Below are 22,235 nucleotides of genomic sequence, written 5' to 3'. Positions count from 1 at the left end.
AAGGCATCCAAATCAGCAAGACTTAATACTATATGTAGAAAAACTGAGAGACTCCACCAAAAAATTGCTAGAATTAATACATGAATTCATCAAAGTCTCAGGATATAAGAGATAGGGAACCATCAAAATCCTAGAGGATGACATAGGCAGCAACTTTTTGACCTTGGCCATAACAACTTTTTACTAGACACATCTCCGGAGGCAAGGGAAACAAAAGCAGAAATGAACTATTGGGCCTTTATCAAGATCAAAAGAGTCTGCACAGGGAAGACAAAAAGGCAGCCTATGGAATGGGAGAATATATTTACAAATGACATATCTGATAAAGGGTTAGTATCCAAAATCTATAAAGTATCTACCAAACTCAACACCCCCAAAAAACAAATAATCCAGTTAATGAATGGGTAGAAGACATGAATAGACACTTTTTCAAAGATTACATCCATATGGCTAACAGACACATGAAAAGATGCTCATCACTCATCATCAGGGAAATACAAATGAAAACCATGATGAGATACCACCTCATACCTGTCAGTGTGGCTAAAATTAACACAGTGAACCACAGATATTGGTGAGGATGCAGGGAAAGGGGAACCATCTTATACTGCTGGTGAGAATGTAAACTAGTGCACCCACTCTGGAAAATGGTATGAATGTTCCTCGGAAGGTTAAAAATAGAACTACCCTACAATCCAGCAATTGAACTACTAGGTATTTACCCAAAGAATAAAAAAATACAAATTTGAAGGGGTACATGCACCCAGATGTTTATAGCAGCATTATAAACAATGGCTAACCTATAGAGAGAGCCCAAATGTCCATCAACTGATGAGTGGATAAAGAAGAATTGATACACACACACACACACACACACACACACACACACACACACACAACGGAATACTACTCAGCCATAAAAAATGAAATCTTGCCATTTGCAAAAAGGTGGATGGAGCTAGAGAGTATCATGCTAAGTGAAATAACTCAGTCAGAGAAAAACAAATACCATATGATTTCCCACAAATGCCATATGATTTCACTCATATGTGGAATTTAAGAAACAAAACAAATGAATATAAGGGAAGGAAATTAAAAAAAAAAAAGAGGCAAACCAAGAAACAGACTCTTAACTATAAAGAACAAACTGATGGTTACCAGAATGGAGGTGGGTGGGGGGATGTGTTGAATACACGATGGGGATAAAGGAGTGTACTTATTGTGATAAGCACTAGGTGTTGTATGTAAGTGTTGAATCACTAAATTCTATACCATAAACTAATATTATACTGTATGTTAACCAACTGGAATTTAAATGAAAACTTAAGAAAGTAAAAGTGATTTAGGATTTCTCTTAAATTCTTCTTTCTTCCTTTTGGACTTCATAAATGGCATCCATATTTCTCCTGACAGTGTAGAGACAAAGACTCAAGGCAACATAGGCCTTTTGTATCATGCTCCTTAAAATTTTTCTAACTACCACCTACTACACACTTGCACATTTTTGGTATTTGTTATATAACAACCCCACTTCTGATACCAAAATATGCATTATTTTTCCACTGCTGCTATAACGAATTACCACAAATTTAGCATCTTAAACCAACAGTCATTTATTATCTCACAGTTCTGTGGGTCAGAAGCCCAGGCAAAATATAGCTCAGTTGGGCTTAAAGACTGGTGTATTAAAGGTCAGGGGGATTAGCTGGGATAGAGCCCTGAGGGCACTGCCCTGCTCCTGAAGAGAAGGCAGGCAAACAACCCAGGGGCAGACAGCCTGGAAGTAGCATTTGAAGAATGCCTGGGGCACAGAGTAGGAAGATTATTTTCTCCTTTTGAAGCACTTCTCTGAGAGGAGCATTCATGAAGATGCTGCTCCAGGGAAAAGGAACTGGCCAGCACCATTTCCCTCCCCTGCCCCTCAGCATAAACACAGGGCCACATGTGGGAAGCAGCACAGCTCCAACAGTGGCTGCCTAACTTGCTTACACAGAGTCCCAGAACCCTGTACTCTGGCAGGACTTCCCTTCTCAGTAAAGCTTGTCTCAGTCCCAGCACAGTGGGCCTTCTCCCCAGAAGACCAGCAGAAACCCCTGGCAACACCATGTCCCCTGACCAGAGAGTTCTGCAGGGCTTCAGTTCTAGTGGAAGTAGCATCAGGTCGCATTTAACAAACAGATCAGGGTAAACCTTGTTAACTCACCACATTCTGGCCAAGGATCAAACACCGCCCACAGCAGGCAAAGAGCCTCTGCAGACAACTGGCCTGAAGGATAGAGTAGCCAAAACACAAGAGCAGGGAGCACACATCACACACCAGAGACATTCCCATAAGTGCCAGGCCCTGGACACTACATGACCTCTTCTTCATAAAGCCATTACTCTCAAGAGCAGGAGACATAACAGGCTTTTCTAACACAGAGAAGAAGGCAGAGAAAGAGACAAAACGCCATGATGGAGGAGTTTATCCAAAATGAAAGAACCAGGTAAGGCCATGGCCAGAAACCTAAGCACAAAAGATATAAGTAAAACACTGATGGAGAATTTAAAGCAATACTCAGGAGGATACTTGCTGAGCTTGAGGAAAGAATGGAAGACTTCAGTAAGACCTTTAACACAGAAATGAAGGAGTTAAAAAAATATCAGTCAGAAATGAAGAATGCAATAACAGAAACAGGCTTGATGCAACAAACAGCAGGCTTGAAGAAGTAGAGGAACGAATTAGTGACCTAGAAGACAAAATAATGGAAAATAAACTAAACAAAAGAGAGAAAGAAGAATTATGGAACACAAGAATAGACTTAAGGAACTCAGTGACTCCATCAAACGTAATAACATTTGTCTTATAGGAGTCCAACAAGAAGATGATAAAAGAGAGGGTATAAAAATTATTTGAGGAAATAATAGCCAAAAACTTCCCTAATATAGGGAAGGAAACAGACATTCAGATCCAGAAAGCAAAGACAACTCCCATCAAAATCAACAGAAGTAGGCCAACACCAATATACATTGTAATTACATTTGCAAGATATAATGATAATGAAAAAAATCCTAAAAGCATAAAGACAAAAGAAATCTTTAGCTTACAAGGAAAGACCCATAAGGCTAGCTGGAGATATCTCAACAGAAGCTTGCAATCCAGAAATGAGTAGCATGATATATTCAAAGTGATGAATGAGAAAAATCTACAGCAAGAATACTCTATCCAGCAAGCTATCACTCAGAACAGAAGAGATAGAGTTTGGCAGACAAAGTAAAACTAAAGGAATTTGTGACTACTAAAACAGCCCTGCAAGAAATACTAAAGGGGACTTTTTGACTGGAAAGTAAAGACCAAAAGTGACAAAGAATCGAAAGGAGCAGAGAAAATCTCTGACAACAACAACAACAAAACAAATAATAAAATGACACTAAATACATATTTATCAATAATCAGTTTGAATGTAAATGGACTAAAGTCTCCAATCAATGACATAGGTTGTCAGAATGAATAAGAAAATAAGACCCATCTACATCTATATGCTGCCTACAAGAGACTCATTTCAGACCTAAAGACACCTGCTGATTGAAAGTGAGGTGATGGAGAAACATCTATCAAGCAAATGCACATCAAAAGAAAACCCACATAGCAGTACTTATATCACACAAACTAGATTTTCAACCAAAGACTGTAACAAGAGATGAAGAAGGTCACTATATCATAATAAAGGGGACTAACGAACAAGATCTAACAACTGTAAATATTTATGCACCTATCATGGGAGCACCCAAATCTATAAAACAATTAATAACAAACATGAAGGAACTCATTGACAATAATACAATAATAGTGGGCTACTTTAACACCCCACTTATAGCAACGAACAGATGATCTATACAGAAAATCAACAGGGAAATATGGCTTTGAATGACACAGTGGACCAGATATACTTAACAAATATACTCAAAACATTCCACCCTAAAGCAGCAGTATACACATTCTTTTTATGTGCACATGGTACAGTCTCCAGAATAGATCATACACTGGGTCACAAATCAGGTCTCAACAAATACAAAAAGACTGAGATCATACCATGCATATTTTCAGACCACAGTGCTAGAAAACTTGAAGTCAACCACAAATTAAAAAAAAAATTGGAAAGACCACAAATACATAGAGGTTAAACAATATGCTACTAAACAATGAATGATCACCCAGGAAATCAAAGAAGAAATGAAAAATACATGGAAACAAATGAGAATGAAATCACAATGGTCCAAAACATTTGGGATGCAGCAAAAGGGATCTTAAAAGGGAAATGCATAACAATATAGGCCTCGTAACTAGCAAGAAAAATCTCAAATAAACAACCTAATGTTACATGTAAAGGAGCTACAGAAAGAATAATAAATGAAGCCTAAAGCCAGTAGAAAGAAGGCAATAAGAAAGATTAGAGCAGAAATAAATTCTATCAAAACCTATGTAACAATAGAACAGATCAACAACACCAGGAGCTCATTCTTTGAGAAAATTAATAAAATTGATAAACCCCGACCGGACTTAACAAAAAGAAAAGAGACAGAACCCGTTAAAATAAAATAACAAATGAGAGAGGAGAAACAACCACCAACACCACAGAAATACAAACAATTACAGTAGCATTAAAAACTATATGACAACAAATTGGATAGCCTGGAAGAAATGGATGAATCCTAGAAACATATAAACTACCAAAACTGAAAGAGGAAAAAATCTAAAACTTGAACAGACTGATAACCAGAAAAAAAAATTGTCTAGGGTCAGATGGCATCATAGATGAATTTTACCAAACATTTAAAGAAGAGTTAAGGCCTATTCTTCTCAAATAATTCCAAACAGTGGAAAAGAAAGAAAACTTCCAAATTCATTCTATGGGACCATAATTATCCAGAAACCAAAAGCAGATAAAGACTCCACTAAAAAAGAGAAGTACAGGCCAATATCCCTGAGGAACATCGATGTAAAAATTCTCAATAAAATACTAGCAAACCAAATCTAACAGTACATTAAAAGAATCATTTACAATTATCAAGTGGGATTTATTCCTTGGTTGAAAGGGTGGTTCGATATTTGCAAATAAATCAATGTGATATACCACATTAATAAAGGAAAGGATAGGAACCATATGATCCCTTCAATAGATGCAGAAAAACATTTGACAAAGTACAAAATCCATTGTTGTTAAAAACCCTTAACAAAGTAGGGACAGATGGAACATAACTCAACATAATAAAGACTATATATGGAAAACCTGCAGGTAATATTATCCTCAGTGGTGAAAAACTGAGAGTTTTTCCTGTAAGGTCAGGAACAAGACAGGGATGTCCACTCTCATTACTGTTATTTTACATAGTACTGGAAGTCCTAGCCACAACAATAACACACCAAAAAGAAATAAAAGTCATCCAAATTAGGAAGGAAGAAGCAAAACTTTCACTGTTTGCAGATGACATGGTACTCTATATAGAAAATCCATTAAAAATCCACAAAAAATGCTAGAAATGATACACCAATTCAGTAAATATGTAGGATAAAAAATCAGTGCACAGAAATATGTTGCACTTCTCCACACCAATAATGAAGTATCAGAAAGAGAAATTAAAGAATTAATCCCCTTTACAATTACACCAAAAAAGCATAATGTACCTAGGAATAAACCTAATCAAAGATGTGAAAGACCAATACTCTGAAAACTATAAAACACTGATGAAAGAAATTGAAGAGGACACAAAGAAATGGAAACATATCCCATGCTTATGGATTGGAAGAACAAATATTGTTAAAATGTTTGTACTACCCAAAGCAATCTACACATTTAATGCAATTCCTATCAAAATACCACCAGCATTTTTCACAGACCTAGAACAAGCAATCTTAAAATTTGTATGGAACCTCAAAAGACCCTGAATAGCCAAAGAAATCCTGAAAAAGAAAAGCAAAACTGGAGGCATCACAATTCTGGACTTCAGGTTATATTACAAAGCTGTAGTGATCAAGACAGAATGGTACTGGCATAAAAATCAAATATATCAATGAAACAGAATAGAAAACCCAGAAATGAACCCACAACTATATGGTCAATTAATCTTCAACAGTGTAGAAAAGAATATCCAATGGGGCGGAGGGGAGACAGTGTCTTCAACAAATGGTGTTGGGAAAACGGGACAGCAACATGAAAAAGAATGAAACTGAACCACTTTCTTACACCATACACAAAATATAAATTCAAAATAGATTAAAGATCTAAACGTGAGACCTGAAACCATAAAAACCCTAGAGAAGAACACAGGCAGTGCTTCTTTGACATTGGCCATAGCAACTTCTTTCTATTAGTCAGACTTAAACTAGGACTTTGCCTCACAGTCTATGGCACTGAAGACACTATGAAATCAGGAAAATATTGCAACATTCTGTTTGCCAAGAGTCTTTGTCTTTGTTTAAGTTACCTACAAAGCTCCAAAAGGTCATTACTGAGGTGGAGGATAGGTCCTGCTGACTGTACATTGTCCCCTACATGCCAGGTAAGTCTGCTTTAGCAACAGCCTCTGCCCTAAAGACACATAATCAGATTTAACTTCCTGCTTGTTGTTGCTGGCTGCAGTAGTTAATAATAACTAGCATAGTGCTTACTGTGTGCTAGATACAATTCTAAGTTTTTATACTTAATACTCATAATAACCTAGTGATTCAGGTACTATTATTAACCTTCTCATTCTACAGATCAGGACACTGAGGCAGAGAGAGGTTTAGTTAATTGCTCAGGTATTCACAGATGGTTTGGAACCAGGATTCAAATCTAGATCACCTGTCTCCAGGAAATGGGCTCTTAACCAGTGCACTAGTGCTTCTTTGTCATATCAACGAACATTATTACCTAAGAACACAATACCAGAGATGTTCTTAAAACACTCATTAGAAACAGTGGCAGTTTTCTTTTACAATGAGAATAGAATGGCAAATGTCTTGCATGAACTATAATCCAATAACTAGGACTATCTCCTTTATACCATTGATTCAACCAAAGCCACTATGTCAGCCTTGGAGAATCCCAGTTATCTCACTGTTGTCTTTTGCAAATTATTTTTCTATCTGAGCCTATTTCATAATTTCTGAAGCAAGGGTGAAAAGTTAGAAGACATTCTTTAAAATTTTATTTCTTCTTTTGGATAAGAAGTTCCGAGTGTTTACTCCCTCTCCCACTGTATTGTGGTTTTCTCCTGGATTTAACTTCTATATGTTGGAATACCTCACATTTACATCTAGATAAAGTAAGAGGGGCCTTCTTAATGATTTTTCCTCCACAAACCTTTACTTAAATATTACCTTTTACCTTGATAGGATCCCTCCTACATTGTTGGTGGGAATGCAAGCTGGTACAACCACTCTGGAAAACAGTCCCTTAAAAAGTTAAAAATTGGGGGTGCCTGGGTGGCACAGCAGTTAAGCATCTGCCTTCGGCTCAGGGCATGATCCCGGCGTTATAGGATCAGCCCCACATCAGGCTCTTCCGCTATAAGCCTGCTTCTTCCTCTCCCACTCCCCATGCTTGTGTTCCCTCTCTCACTGGCTGTCTCTATCCTGTCGAATAAATAAATAAAATCTTAAAAAAAAAGTTAAAAATTGAGCTACCCTATGATCCAGCCATTGCACTACTAGGTACTTACCCCAAAGATACAGACGTAGTGAAGAGAAGGGCCATATGCACCCCAATGTTCATAGCAGCTTTGTCCACAATAGCTAAATTGTGGAAGGAACCGAGATGCCCTTCAAGAGATGACTGGATTAAGAAGTTGTGGTCCATATATACAATGGAATATCACTCAGCTATCAGAAAGAACAAGTTCTCATGGGGCGCCTGGGTGGCACAGCGGTTAAGCATCTGCCTTCGGCTCAGGGTGTGATCCCGGCATTATGGGATTGAGCCCCACATCAGGCTCCTCCGCTATGAGCCTGCTTCTTCCTCTCCCACTCCCCCTGCTTGTGTTTCCTCTCTCGCTGGCTGTCTCTATCTTTGTCGAATAAATAAATAAATAAAATCTTTAAAAAAAAAAGAAAGAAAGAACAAGTTCTCAACATTTGCTGCAACATGGACGGCACTGGAGGAGATAATGCTAAATGAAATAAGTCAAGCAGAGAAAGACAATTATACGATTTCTCTCATCTATGGAACATAAGAACTAGGAAGATCGGTAGCGGAAGAAAGGGATAAAGAAAGGGGGGGTAATCAGAAGGAGGAATGAAGCATGAGAGACTGTGGGCTCTGAGAAACAAACTGAGGGTTTCAGAGGGGAGGGGAGGGGGAATAGGATAGGCTGGTGATGGGTGGTGGGGAGGGCACGTATTGCATGGTGCACTGGGTGTTATATGCAACTAATGAATCATTGAACTTTACATCAAAAACCAGGGATGTACTGTATGGTGACTAACATAATAGAATTAAAAAACATTAAAAAAATATTACCTTTTACCTTGATAATAATAGGGGAGTTAATGGATTATTCAATCCAAGCTTTGTTCCTTGAATCCCCCTTCCAACATACTGCTCTTTAGACCATTTTTTCTTAACATAAACCTGTGGGTTTTTATTTAACTTTTCTTCTTTTCTTGTTCTCAATTGTCTACACACACACACACACACACACACACACACACAATGCATGCACTCATGCACATGCACGCATAAGTTATTTATTCTGTTGGACTCCAGATTTCTCTAAGTTTGTTTTATATACTCATTGTAGGAGTGCTGACAACACTGACTCCATCTTTGGCCCTCCTTCTTGTTCATGCCTGTGCAATGACCTCCTTTAGGGATATGTGTTCCAGGCCCCATGGAGGTTAATGTATGCCTTGACTGGAATGCACGAAGCCTTGTTCTAATCCCTAAAAAGCCCCACTTCAGATAACTAGTAGAGATGACTAGCACATGGAAAGCTCCCCTTTATATAACTACTAGACATCCTCTGGTGCACAGATGGCACCACTTTAGGTAACTACCCTGTGACCACACCATCATGCCCCTCCCTCCATAAAAGCTGGGTTTAAGGTCCAGACTTGGCAGAGAATGGCTGTGTACCTCCTGGATCATCTGTCTTGCTGCCAGATCCATCCTGTTGGTAGCGTATCCTGAATAAAACTGTGTAAATGGTATGGGAGTGACTTGCTTCATTTTTCAGTCTTAAAGTGCCTTCTCAGTCTAGAGGGTACATTATTAACTCTCCTCCACCTTCTAACAGTTGGTGAGCCTGCCAGGAGACCAAAAATGAAACAAGCAAAGGTAAGGGGGCTGTGCTGAAGGAAAACCTATTGTCCATACAGGTGAAAGCCTATTGGGCATGCTGGGGGAAAGCCTGTTGCCCATGGGGGAATTCCCAAACTGGCTAGCCACCACTATGTGGGGAGATTTGGCCAGGTCCTTTGAGCATTTTGGACCACTGCATGATTAAGGGGATACCCTGAAAACACCCAAGGGTTTGTTAGATATCCGATCCAAAAAGGTGGGGGGAAATGGAAAAGGGAAAGTGAACATGCTATTATGGCAATAGCTTGGCCATTGATCTAAGCATTATGAGACACCATGGAAAGGGAATTATGAGTAAGGAGAGAATTGGAACAGATGAGGGAGGAAAGCTTGGAAATTGTGTCATGTCGGATAGCAGGGATGCATGGGTGTGAATTGCTTCACATTGAAGTGAAAACTATTATCATAGGACAGTTGGGTCCCTGAGGCATAGGATCCCTGGAATAATAACTCCTCTGATGAGGAGGACATTATCACATAGGAGGAAAATGATTTGCAGGCACACCCTTTGATTCAAAGGCCAAGGCCACTTGGGAGCTTAGAGATGGCCAAGAGGAAGTTCCCTCTGTTCAGAAGATGACTATGAGGGAATGTTCTGTCACTGAATTGGTGGAGCTGGCTAGCCGTTTTGGGCAGGGGGGCTGAGAGGTGGTGACAGCTTGGGTGTTGCTACTATGGAATACTGGGAGAAATGGTATTATGATATATGGGTTTGGGATGTTATAAATGGCTTCAGTCACTACTCAATCTGCCTTGAAGCTGAGATTATGTGCCACAGGCATGGGCAAGAATCTCAGGTGCTCAGCTCATTTGATTGACTGGATAAATCCTAACGTTAAGATAACTTGGCCTAACAAAGGGGATGTTCCCTCCCTCCCTCTATTATCCTGAATCTCTATGGAAGAACTACAAGAAATTATAATGTGAATTTGGGATGAAACATATTATTTACACCCAGCATTTTGGAGACCCAGAGAAAGAATTATTTTCCTATAATAATAATAATATAATATAATATAATAATGCCCCAGGGGTGCTTAATATAGCCTTATTGTTAGAAAAAATCAGGACATCCATTAAGACATATCATTATGTACTGCGCCTATCTAATGCCTTTTTTAGCATTCCATTAGGACTTGAATCCAAAGACCAATTTGCCTTCATATGGAATGGGAGACAATGGACCTTCCAGGCATTGCCCTAAGGGTATGTCCATAACCCCACAATTTGTCACAGAATGGTAGCCAGAGATTTAAAAAAATGGGTATTGCCAGAGGAAATGGTGCTTTACCATTATATAAATGATGTTATGTTAACCCGTGATGATTTATCCTCCCTGTCTCAAGCAGCCATGTCTTTACAGTCAGGCCTACTTAAAGACAGAAGGATGGGAGGTAAACACCGGCAAGATCCAAGCTTTGGGTCAATCAGTAAAGTTCCAGGACATCATCTAGTCAGGTAAAACAAAAATAATGCCGGAGACAGTCATTGCTAAAATACAAGGCTTTCCCAATCCCTGAAATGGTAAAGGGATTACAGGCTTTTGTTTGTTTATTGGGTTATTGGAGACCTTTTATTCTCCTTCTAGCACAGATATTAAGATCTTTATATGCCTTGACTAAAAAAGAGAAGCCAATGGGATCGGGGTGCTAACCAACAAGAAGCTTTTTAAAAGGTAAAAATGGTAGTAAAACAAGTACAGGCCCTGGGGGTATTAATGCCAGATGGAAGTTGTGAATTAAATATAAGTTCATATTGAGAAGGGTTTGGCTGGGTGTTGTGGTAATGACATAACTGGAAACAAATCTCATTAGGACTCTGGTTTCAATTATGGAAGAGAATGGAAGCCAGGTATAGTCCAATCGAGAAACAACCATTCGCTACATATCTTGCACTGCAACAGATGGAAAGACTGACTGCTGACCTGCCTGTGATGATATGAACAACTCTACTGGTTGGCGGATGGATTAAGGACATATTCAGCAAGCAAAGAGAGCCTGTGCCCAGGTAAGCACCTTATACAGATGGCATGCTTACCTACAGCAAAGGACCAGTTACAGTATCAGCCTACTATTTCATGAACTACACTCATTACTGGGGCAAGCCACCTATGTTGACCCAGCCTAACTTCCAGAAGTTGCCAACATTATGCCTCCCTCCCCCAAGTAAAGAAAGGGGTAGTCTAACCTCTAGCAGAAGCATGGTACACTGATGGCAGTTGCAAGGAAAACCACCTATTTGGCATTCCTCTGCTATCCAAACTTTGGTTTGAGTAGGCAGAACTAAGAGCAGTATGCATTTTGTTGATGCAAGAACCCATGCTCATTGATTTGGCCATTGACAGCTGGGCAGTATAGAAAGGGTTAACAACGGGGGCGCCTGGGTGGCACAGCGGTTGGGCGTCTGCCTTCAGCTCAGGGCGTGATCCCGGCGTTATGGGATCGAGCCCCACATCAGGCTCTTCCGCTATGAGCCTGCTTCTTCCTCTCCCACTCCCCCTGCTTGTGTTCCCTCTCTCACTGGCTGTCTCTATCTCTGTCAAGTAAATAAATAAAATCTTTAAAAAAAAAAAAAAAAAGAAAGGGTTAACAACGTGGCTGTTCCAATGGCACAAAGAATGCTTGGCTATATTAAGTAGACCCCTGTGGGGAGTGGAACTATGGAAAGATATTTGGGAAGTATGCACTAAAAGATGTAAGCATCTGATTCTGGCATGTGTCTGCTCAACTTCACATCCATATACCAGGCAATCATGAGGCAGGATCTCTAGCCCAGGCATGAGCCCTTCTGCTGTGCTTGTCCTATGTAGCAATTTGGGTCCACTGTAAATCAGGACACCAAGGTCCCAAAACTACTTGGGAAATAATAAAAAGATGACATCACCCTTTGAAATAGTCTGATATAAAAAAATTAAAAACAAGGGCGCCTGGGTGGCTCAGTCAGTTAAGCATCCAACTCTTGATTTCGGCTCAGGTCATGTCGAGCCCCATGTCAGTCTCCATGCTCAGTGGGAAGTCTGCTTGGGATTCTCTCTCTCCCTCATTCTGCCCCTCCCCCATCTAAAATAAATAAATAAATCTTTGAAAAAATAAAAATAATAAAAAATAAAATAAAATAAACTACTCCAATCTACAAACACTGACAAGGACTGCCTACAATGCCACCTCAGGCAATGGCCATTACACCATACCTTAGGACATATTGGGCAGACTACATACATACTGTTTCTTGTTGGAAAACATTACACAGGCCCATTGCCAGTATCAAAAGGGCACAAATATGTGCTGAACTGTGTGGATACTTCCACAGACTTATATAAGTCTTTGTAGAAAAGCCAACCAGGCTGCAATTATAAAGGGATTAATGGAACCTGGGAAGATGGCCAAGTAGGAGGATCCTAAGATCACCTAATTCCATGGATACACCTAGATAATAGCCGCATGAGTGTCACTAACCCAGAAAATGAATGGAACACTAGCAGAACAGACTTTTCACAGTTAATTGTAGAGAGGAGGCCACACCAAAAATGGTAGGAAGTGCAGAGTCCCAGTCTAGAACCAAACTAACCAGTGAGGCTAATCACAAATGGGAGGGACTCCACAAATACAGAGAAGGGAAAGGAATAGACCCCACACATGCACCCCAGACAGGGGGATGTGCACTGGAAACACGAGTTCTCGTGACATTTGGCTTTGAAAACCAGAGGGGCTTACCGTAGTGAGTTTTTACATTCTGTGGGGCTTAACACTGAGAACTTTAAAAATCAATGTCTCAGCTATGGGAGAGCTGGAAGATAACTGGAAACAGTCTTTGCTCTTAAGGAGCCAGCATTAAAAAACAACCCCACCAAGATACAGCATAGAAGCAGCAGTTTGATAATTTCCTGTGGTATACAAAAGATTTATTTACTAATCTAAGAATGTATATGAAAATGGTAGGAATCTTCAAGAGACTTCTCCAAGAACAAAAAAGCTGGCTGGTGCCATTCCATTCCCCCTTCAGACTAGATAGCCAGAAACCTGTGGGAACCACCAGGAACACTCTCAACAGAACTTGCTAACACTGTGTGCCCCATCCCAATGTTCTCCTGTGGACTTGCCCCATCCAACCTGCCCAGGACTCTCTCCAAAGCAGCTCCAGCCAAGCTTCGTCTTGCAAGCAGCCACTTGTAAGCTAGTGGTGATAGCACTGCACACCCTAGCCCTGCATTTTCTTGTGGACTGCCCCATCTTATCTGCCCCACTTGGCAAGAATCCCACCAAAGTGGTTCCTGGCACATTTTATTCTGCAAGCGGCCCCAATAGTGACAAGCACCACTCCAAAGAGACTCCTGCCCTACAAGGAGGGGAAGATAACCACACATAACAGTTCCACTACATCCAAGCATGGGGCTGGAGGCAGACATCTGCTCTGGCTGCCAGTCCTGCCCACCAACAAAAAATATGATAGGGGACAGCACAAGGAGAGTGTCCTGTAGTTTGGGGTCACTGCAACTACAACAGATAGACTGGGGGCAGACATCTGCTCTGAATGTAGTCCCTGACCACCAATGAAAACCTCTCAGGGGACAATGCAGGGAAAGCACCCTGTAATATGGTGCAACCACAGCCCCAGCAAATGGGCTGAGGACAGGCATCTAGTCTGACCCAACTATAAGACCAAGGAGGCCCAGAATGGCCCTTTAACAGCACAGGGACCAAACTCTGCCCACAAAAGTCAAAGAGGACCATTTTAGCCAACTGGTCTAGAAGCAAATACGGCTCAGCCACAACCATAAGGTGCACATAACACACATAGGAGACACTCTTGAAGCACCAGGTTGTGATGAACAGGAAGCATTATACTACAAAGCGCCACAGGACCTCCTCTTCACAAGGCCACTACTTTAAGAGCAAGAAAAATAGCTGACTTTCTGAATACATAGAAATAAACACAGAGATTTAGACAAAATGAGGAGACAGAGGAATATGTTTCAAATAAAAGAACAGGACAAAATCATAGCAAAGAGGCTAAACAATAAAAATATACCTGATAGATAATTTCAAATAATGATCATGAAGATATTTACTGGACTTGAGAAAAGAGTGGAGGATCTCAGTGAGACATTCAACAAAGATATAGAAAATTTTTAAAAAGAACCAATCAGAAATGAAGACCAAAATAACTGAAATTAAAAATACACTAGAGGGAATAAATAGTAGACTAGAGGAAGCAGAAGAATGGATCAGCAGTGTGGAAGACAGGGTAATGAAAAGCAACCAAGCAGAACAGCAACATCTTTGAGCATAATAATATTCACATTTTAGGGATCCCAGAAGGAAAAGAGAGAGAAAGGTGGGCAGAAAATTTATTTGAAGAAATAATAGCTAAAAACTTCCCTAATCTAGGGTAGGAGACAGGTACCCAGATCTGGAAGGCAGAGAGCCCCCAACAAAATCAAATCAAGGAGGTCCACGGAAAGATACATAATAACTTAAGTGGCAAAAAACAGCGATAAAGAGAGAATTTTAAAAGCAAGAAAAGAAAAAGTTACACAAGGGAAACCCCATAAAGTTAACAGCTGTTTTTTCAGCAGAAACTTTGCAAGACAGAGGAAGTGGCATGATATATTAAAAGTGCTCAAAGGGAAAAAACAAACAAACAAACAAACAAACAAACTACAGCCAAGAGTCCTTTATCCAGCAAGGCTATCAGTCAGAATAGGAGAGAGAGAGTTTCCCAGACCAATGAAATTTAAAGGACTCATCACCACTAAATCAGCCTTAGAAGAAATGTTAAAGGGAATTCCTTGAATTGAGAGAAAAGGCCCTAATCAGTAGTAAAAACAATTAGGAAGGGGAAAAAAAATTCACAGGTACACCAAATACAATACAAGTAATAATCACGTTTAAAACCAGCAAGAAATAAAAGCACAATAAAATCAATTATATCTATAAACATCAAAGTATTCACAAAATAAAAGGATGTAAAGCATGACATCATATACATAAAACATGGGGAGAGGAGTAAAAATTTATTGCTTTTAGAATGGGTTCAAACTTAAGTGACCAACAACCTAATAAAGACTGCTATTGCATAGAATGTTATATATAAACCTAATGGTAACCACAAATCAAAAACCTGTAATATATCCACAAAAAAATGAATAAAACAGAACCCAAGTGCATCACTAAATAAAGCCATCAAACCTCAAGGGAAAAGGGGAAGAGAAGGAAGAGAAGAATTTTAAAAATAAAGAAATAAAACAAGTAACGAAATGGCAATAAGTACATACTTATCAATAATCACTTTCTATGTAAATGTGTTCATTACACTTTCAATGTAAATGTGCTCCAATCAAAACACAGAGGGTGACTGAATGGATAAAACAGCAGGACCCATCTATATGCTGCTTACAATAGACTCACTTCAGACCTAAAGAGACCCTCAGATTGAAAGTGAAGGGATTAAAAAAAAAATTTACCATGCAAATGAAAGCCAAAGTAAAGTGGAGGTAGCAATAGTTACATCTGACAAAATAGACTTTAAAACAGAGATTGTAATAAGGGACAAAGAAGACACTACATAGTGATAAAGGGAACAGTCCAACATGAAGATATAACAATTGTAAATATTTATGCACCCATCATGGGAGTACCCAAATACATAAAGCAACTATTAAAATAACTTAAAGGAAGAAACTATTAATAATACAAAAATAGTAGGAAGTTCTAACACCCACTTACATCAATGGATAGATCATCCAGACACAAAATCAAGAAGGAAACAATGGCTTTTAATGACACATTGGACCAGAGATCTAACAGATATATTCAGAACATTCCACTTGAAACAGCAGAATGAATTTTTTTTTAAGTGCACATGGAATATTCTCCAGAATGAACCACATGTTAGGCCACAAAACAAGTCTCAACAAATTTAAAAAAAATGAAATGATATCATGCATCTTTTCAGACCACAACAGTATAAAACCAGAAATCAATCACAAGAAAGTATCTGGAAAAAACGCAAATATACGGAGGTTAAATAACATGCTACTAAACAGTGAGTAGGTCAATGAGGAAATCAAAAAGGAATTTTTTTAAAAATGGAGACAAATGAAAATGGAAATAAAATGGTACAAAATCCTGGCAATGCAGAAAAAGCTGTTCTAAGAGGAAAGATTATAGCCATACAGGCCTACTTCAAGAAGCAAGAAAAAATCTCAAATAAACACCCTAACCTTACACCTAAAGGAGCTGGAAAAAGAACAACAAATGAAGACTTAATCCAACAGAAGAAGGGAAATAATAAAGATGAGAACAGAAATAAATGAAATAGAGACTAAAAAGACAATATAACAGATCAATGAAACCAGCAGCTGGTTCTTTGAAAAGAAAACATCAAACAAATTTATAACCCTTAGTCAGACTCATAAAAAAAAGTAATCAAAAAGGACTCAAATAAATAAAACCAGAAATGAAAGAGGAGAAATAACAATCAACACCACATAAATACAAAGGGGTATAATAGAATATTAGGGATAATTATATGCCAAAAAATTGACAACATAGAAGAAATGGATAAATTCCTAGAAACATATGACACTCCAAAACTGATTCAGGAAGATATCGATAGTTTGCCCAGAATAATTACTAGCAACAAAATCAAATCAGTAATCAAAAACTCCCAAAAAATGAAAGTCCAGGGCCAGATGGCTTCACGGATGAATTCTACCAAACATTTAAAGAGAAGTGAATACCTGTTCTCAAAATAGTCCAAAAGATAGAAGAGGAAGGAAAGTTTTCAAATTGATTCTACAAAGCCAGCCAGCATTACCCTGCTACCCAAACCAGATAAAGACACTACAAAAAAAAGAAGAAAGAAGAAAAAAAAAGAGAACTACAAGGCAATATCTCTGATGAACATAGATGGAAAAATCCTCAACAAAATATTAGCAAACTGAATCCAACAATACATTACAAAAATCATTCAGTCAAGTGGGATATATTCCAGGGATGCAAGGGTGGTTTAATATTAGCAAGTCAATGTGACATATCTCATTAACAAGAGAAAGGATAAAGCCAATATGACCATTTCAATAGATGCATTAAAAACTTTTGACAAAGCGCAACATCCATTCATGATAAAAACTCTCAACAAATTAGGTTTAGAGGGAACACACCTCAACATAATAAAGGCCATATATGAAAAAATCACAGCTAACATCATATTCAATGGTGAAAAACTGAGAGCCTTTCCTCTAAGATGAGAAGAAGACAGAGATGTCCAGTATCATCACTTTTTTCAACATAGTACTGGGGGTGCTAGCCACAGCAATGAGACAAGTTTCACAATTTGCAGATATCATGGTACTATATATAACAAACCCTAAGGATTCCACTGAACTACTAGAACCGATAAATGAATTCATGATTTTGTCATGATACAAAATCAATGTACAGAAACATGTATTTATGTTCACTAATAATGAAGGAGCAGAAAGAGAAATTAAGAAACCAACCCCATTTCCAATTGCACAAAAAATAATATAATACCTAGGAATAAATAACCAAAGAGGTGATGGATCTGAAATCCAAAATTTATAAAACACTGATGAAAGAAATTGAAGATGACACAAACAAATGGAAAGATATTCCATGATCATTCATTAGGAAAACCAATATCGGTAAAATGTCCATACTACTCAAAGCAATCTACAGAGTCACTGCTTTCTCTATTAAAATACCAGTAACAGTTTTCTCAGAACTAGAACAAATAATGCCAAAATTTGTATGGAACCACAAAAGACCCCAATAGGGAAAGTAATCTTGGAAAAGAACAAAGCTGAAGGTAACACAATCACAGATTTCAAGATATACTACAAAGCTGTAATAATCAAAACAGTATGGTCCTGGCACAAAAATAGACACAGAAGTCAATGGAACAGAATAGAGAGCCCAGAAACAAACCCACAGTTATATGGTCAATGAGTCTATGACAAAGTAGGCAAGAATATACAATGGGAAAGAGAGTTTTTTCAATAAATGGTGTCGGGAAATTTGAACAGCTAAATGCAAAAGAATGAAACTGGATCACTTTCTTACACCATATAGAAAAAAAAAACTCAAAGTGAATTAAAGACCTAAATATAAGACCTGAAACCCTAAAACTCTAGAAGAAAAGACATACAGTAATCTCTTTGACATCATCTGTAGAAACACTTTTCTAGATACATCCACTTGGCAAGGAAAACAAAAGCAAAATTAAACTATTGGGACTAAATAAATAAATAAATAGCTTTGCACAGTGAAGGAAACCTAGAAACTTAGAATTCTCATTCATTACTAGTGGGAATGAGAAATGGTACGTCCACCCTGATAAACACTTTGGTAGCTTCTTAAATTGTTAAGCATATGCTTATCATATGATCCAGACATTGTACTTCTAGGTAATTGCACAAGAGAAGAAGAAACACATGTCCATATTGAGACCTTATGTGAATATCCATAACAACATTATTAATAATATCAACATAATGGAAGCAGCCTAGCGTCCATCGATAGGAAATGAATAATGGATAAAAAGCTGAGTTACGTCCATACAATGTCAGTGGTAACATGCAGTAACACAAACGAATCTTAAAAGTATTAAGCTAAGTGACAAAAACCAGACACAAAAGACTGCATACTGTATGATTCCATTTATATGAGATTCTAAAAAAGGCAAAATTATAGGGACAAAAAACAGACCATAGTTTCCATGGTCTGGGCATTCATAGAGTGAATTTACTACAATGGAGCATAAGGGAACTTTCTGGAATGATGGAAATAGTCTATAATTTGAGTAGGATGTTGATTACATCATTGACTATATGCATTTATCAAAACTCATCGAACTGTATACTTAAAAAGGGCAATTTAATTTTATAAAAGTTATGCCTCAAAAACTAAAAAAAAAACAACTTTGAAGTATCTATTCTCTTGCTATCTGAAATAATTTGTTTAAAAAAATTAGAATCATAGTCCTTATAATGCTAAAGAATGTGCAGTGGAATAGGTCTGTGACAATTAGCCTTGTAATTAAGAGACTTTTATTCCTCTCATTACCTAGTAATAAGTCAGGTAATCAAGGAGGCACCTCCAGTTTCTAGTCAGGATATTTGGTAAGCAATGAGCAGGTCCACTGCAGGCTTCATGACCCAGTAAGAAAGAGAGCAAGGAAACTTGTAGTTCTTGGGTGGAATGAAATTAACTTGTATCAGTAATATCAGTGTTTCTTACAAATGTGGGTTGAGGTTATGAGTAGATTATAAATCAATTTAGTAGATCTTTTTTTATTTTTAAATAACATTTAAAAAATATAAAATATAGGTGTATATCTCAAGTAATAATGGTAAGTATCCCTTTTTTTTTAAAGATTTCATTTATTTATTTGACAGAGAGAGAGACAGCCAGTGAGAGAGGGAACACAAGCAGGGGGAGCGGGTGAGGAAGAAGCAGGCTCCCACCAGAGGAGCCCGATGCGGGGCTCAATTCCAGGACCCTGGGATCACGTCCTGAGCCGAAGGCAGACGCTTAACCACTGAGCCACCCAAGTGCCCCAATAATGGTAAGTATTCCTTTGTGGAACTCTAAGTTTGTGTGAATGTGTGTTTGTATTTAATGATTCGAGATATAACATATATTTATTATTATAGATTTCAATAAAAAACTTGCAAGTTTGAATTCCAGTAAGTTATATGTCAATAGATCTTTTAGTTTTGATATGGTCGCTCCCAAATGTAATGGGATGAAAGGCAGAGTCTGTGTTTCAGACTCCTCTGATGTGGCCAGGTCCTTATTCTGCATGACCATCATATATATGGTGTGCTTCTATGAAGCAGTAGTAAGGAAAGGGAGACTTGTATCCACCAACTCATTTGTATCCTAGTTGAGCCTAGCTCACTAGGATCCAGTAAGTGCTTTGTACTCCAGCAGCCCAGAGATTTTCTTCCTAAACAAGTGTTGGTCAGAACCCAGAGCTAATAAGATTACAGGACTAACTTAAGGAGAAAATGGCCAACTGATGATATGGTATGAAAAACACCAGGTTAAACATTATACCCTCTCAAAAGTCTTCTTTGGAAATCCAATTATTTCTTGGAGAATACTCAGAGTACTTGATATATAGTACTTCTTTATTGATAATCATTAGTATATATGATGCTTTCTTTTTCTGGAATAGAAGAGCAGTAAGTGTAGGAGGAAGGCACTTGATAGCCAAAAGAAAAGAGAAATAAAAAGTCTAACAAATATTTTAAAAGGTAAGAGGTGGGTGGTGGATGGGTTCAATAGGTGATAGGGATTAAGGAGAGCACTTGTGATGAGCACCAGGGAATGTATGTACATGTTGAATCACTATATTGTACACCTGAAACTAATATTATACTATATGTTAACTACATGGACTTTAAATAAAAACTTAAAAATTAAGGCATAAAAGGTTATTGAAAATCAGGCAGTATGGCTAATAAGATATATAAAATAAAATTTTCCTACCCTTCTTTCAAAAAAAAATGACAAGATAGGCTGTGTCAAAAGTCAGTATGGGGGTGCCTGGGTGGCTCAGTCGTTAAGCGTCTGCATTCGGCTCAAGGCGTGATCCCGGCGCTCTGGGATCGAGCCCCACATTAGGCTCCTCCGCTGGGAGCCTGCTTCTTCCTCTCCCACTCCCCCTGCCTGTGTTCCCTCTCTCGCTGGCTGTCTCTGTCAAATAAATAAATAAAATCTTTAAAAAAAAAGTCAGTATGACATAATTTATATTTTTATCCAGAGCCAGTTGTAGAGGTTGTTCAATTTATTTTCCTGATGACCTAGTGACTTTTGCTTTGGCTCATAGTCATACTAACTAGCTATATTAAAACAAAAATATCTGCTTTGAATTCTATGAGGAATGGGGCAAGAGTAGAGTACCCATGCACCTCCATCCAACCTCCATCTCACTCATTCACCTGCGAATCACTCTGAACCACCTATAACATAAAGATGTGTGTGTGTGTGTGTGTGTGTAGGAAAAGGAACACATTCTCATCATAGGAGAAGGATGGACTTTCTAATGGTTAAACACTGAGTTGGGTCAAAATTGTCTGGTGGACACCACAATATGTATTAGCACATCATGCTCTTTCACGCTCTTCTTTGAGATAAGTGAAACCATTACACTGGCATGGAATAAGAATTGTTTAAACTTCAAAGCATCCAGCCACATCTTTTGGCAGACAGTGGGAAGCATGCTGCCCCACAAGACCAAGAAAATCCAGGCTGCCCTGAACCACCTCAAGGTGTTTGCTGGGATACTGCCACTCTATGACAATAAAAAGTGGATAGTGGTTCCTGCTGCCCTCAAGGTTGTGTGTCTGAAACCTACAGAAAAGTTTGCTTATCTGTGCCACCTGGCTCATGAGGTTGCCTGGAAGCACCAGGCAGTAATAGCCACTCTGGAGGAGAAGAGGAAAGAGAAGGCCAAGAGCCATTACTAGAAGAAAAAGCAGCTCATGAGGCTATGGAAACAGTCCAAAAAGAATGTGAAGAAAATTGAGAAGTACAGAAGTCCTCAAGACCCATGGACTCCTGGTCTGAGCCTGATAAAATTGACTGTTTATTCAAAAAAGAAAGAAAGAAAGAAAGAAAGAAAGAAAGAAAGAAAGAAAGAAAGAAAGAAAGATCTAACAAACAAAAACCTTGACTATTTCTAGCTTATCTTATTATAATGACACTGATTCAATTTATGAAACTTTATATTATTGCACTGGGTTGATGCTCATCTCCTGTATTATAAGTAAAGCATTTTGATAATGTGTTCTTCTGGGTGCACCTATCTCTAAATGACTTCAAGATGACCAATTTCACTGACCCCATGGTATTAAGCTACCTAAGAGACAGCAATTGGTTTTCC

The 22,235-nt window shown here is 38.4% G+C and overlaps 1 pseudogene; it reads left to right on the top strand.

Moving 5' to 3' along the window:
• Positions 1 to 10,499: 10,499 nt before the first annotated feature.
• On the top strand, positions 10,500 to 21,919 carry LOC123776763 (putative ribosomal protein uL13-like; annotated as a pseudogene).
• The last annotated feature ends 316 nt before the right edge of the window (positions 21,920 to 22,235 follow it).

The sequence above is a fragment of the Ursus americanus genome, chromosome X (assembly GCF_024610735.1).
Source record: "Ursus americanus isolate L20-20 chromosome X, mUrsAme1.1.p, whole genome shotgun sequence".
In the NCBI taxonomy this organism is placed as follows: domain Eukaryota; kingdom Metazoa; phylum Chordata; class Mammalia; order Carnivora; family Ursidae; genus Ursus; species Ursus americanus.
This window is presented reverse-complemented; position numbering and strand designations above follow the sequence as displayed.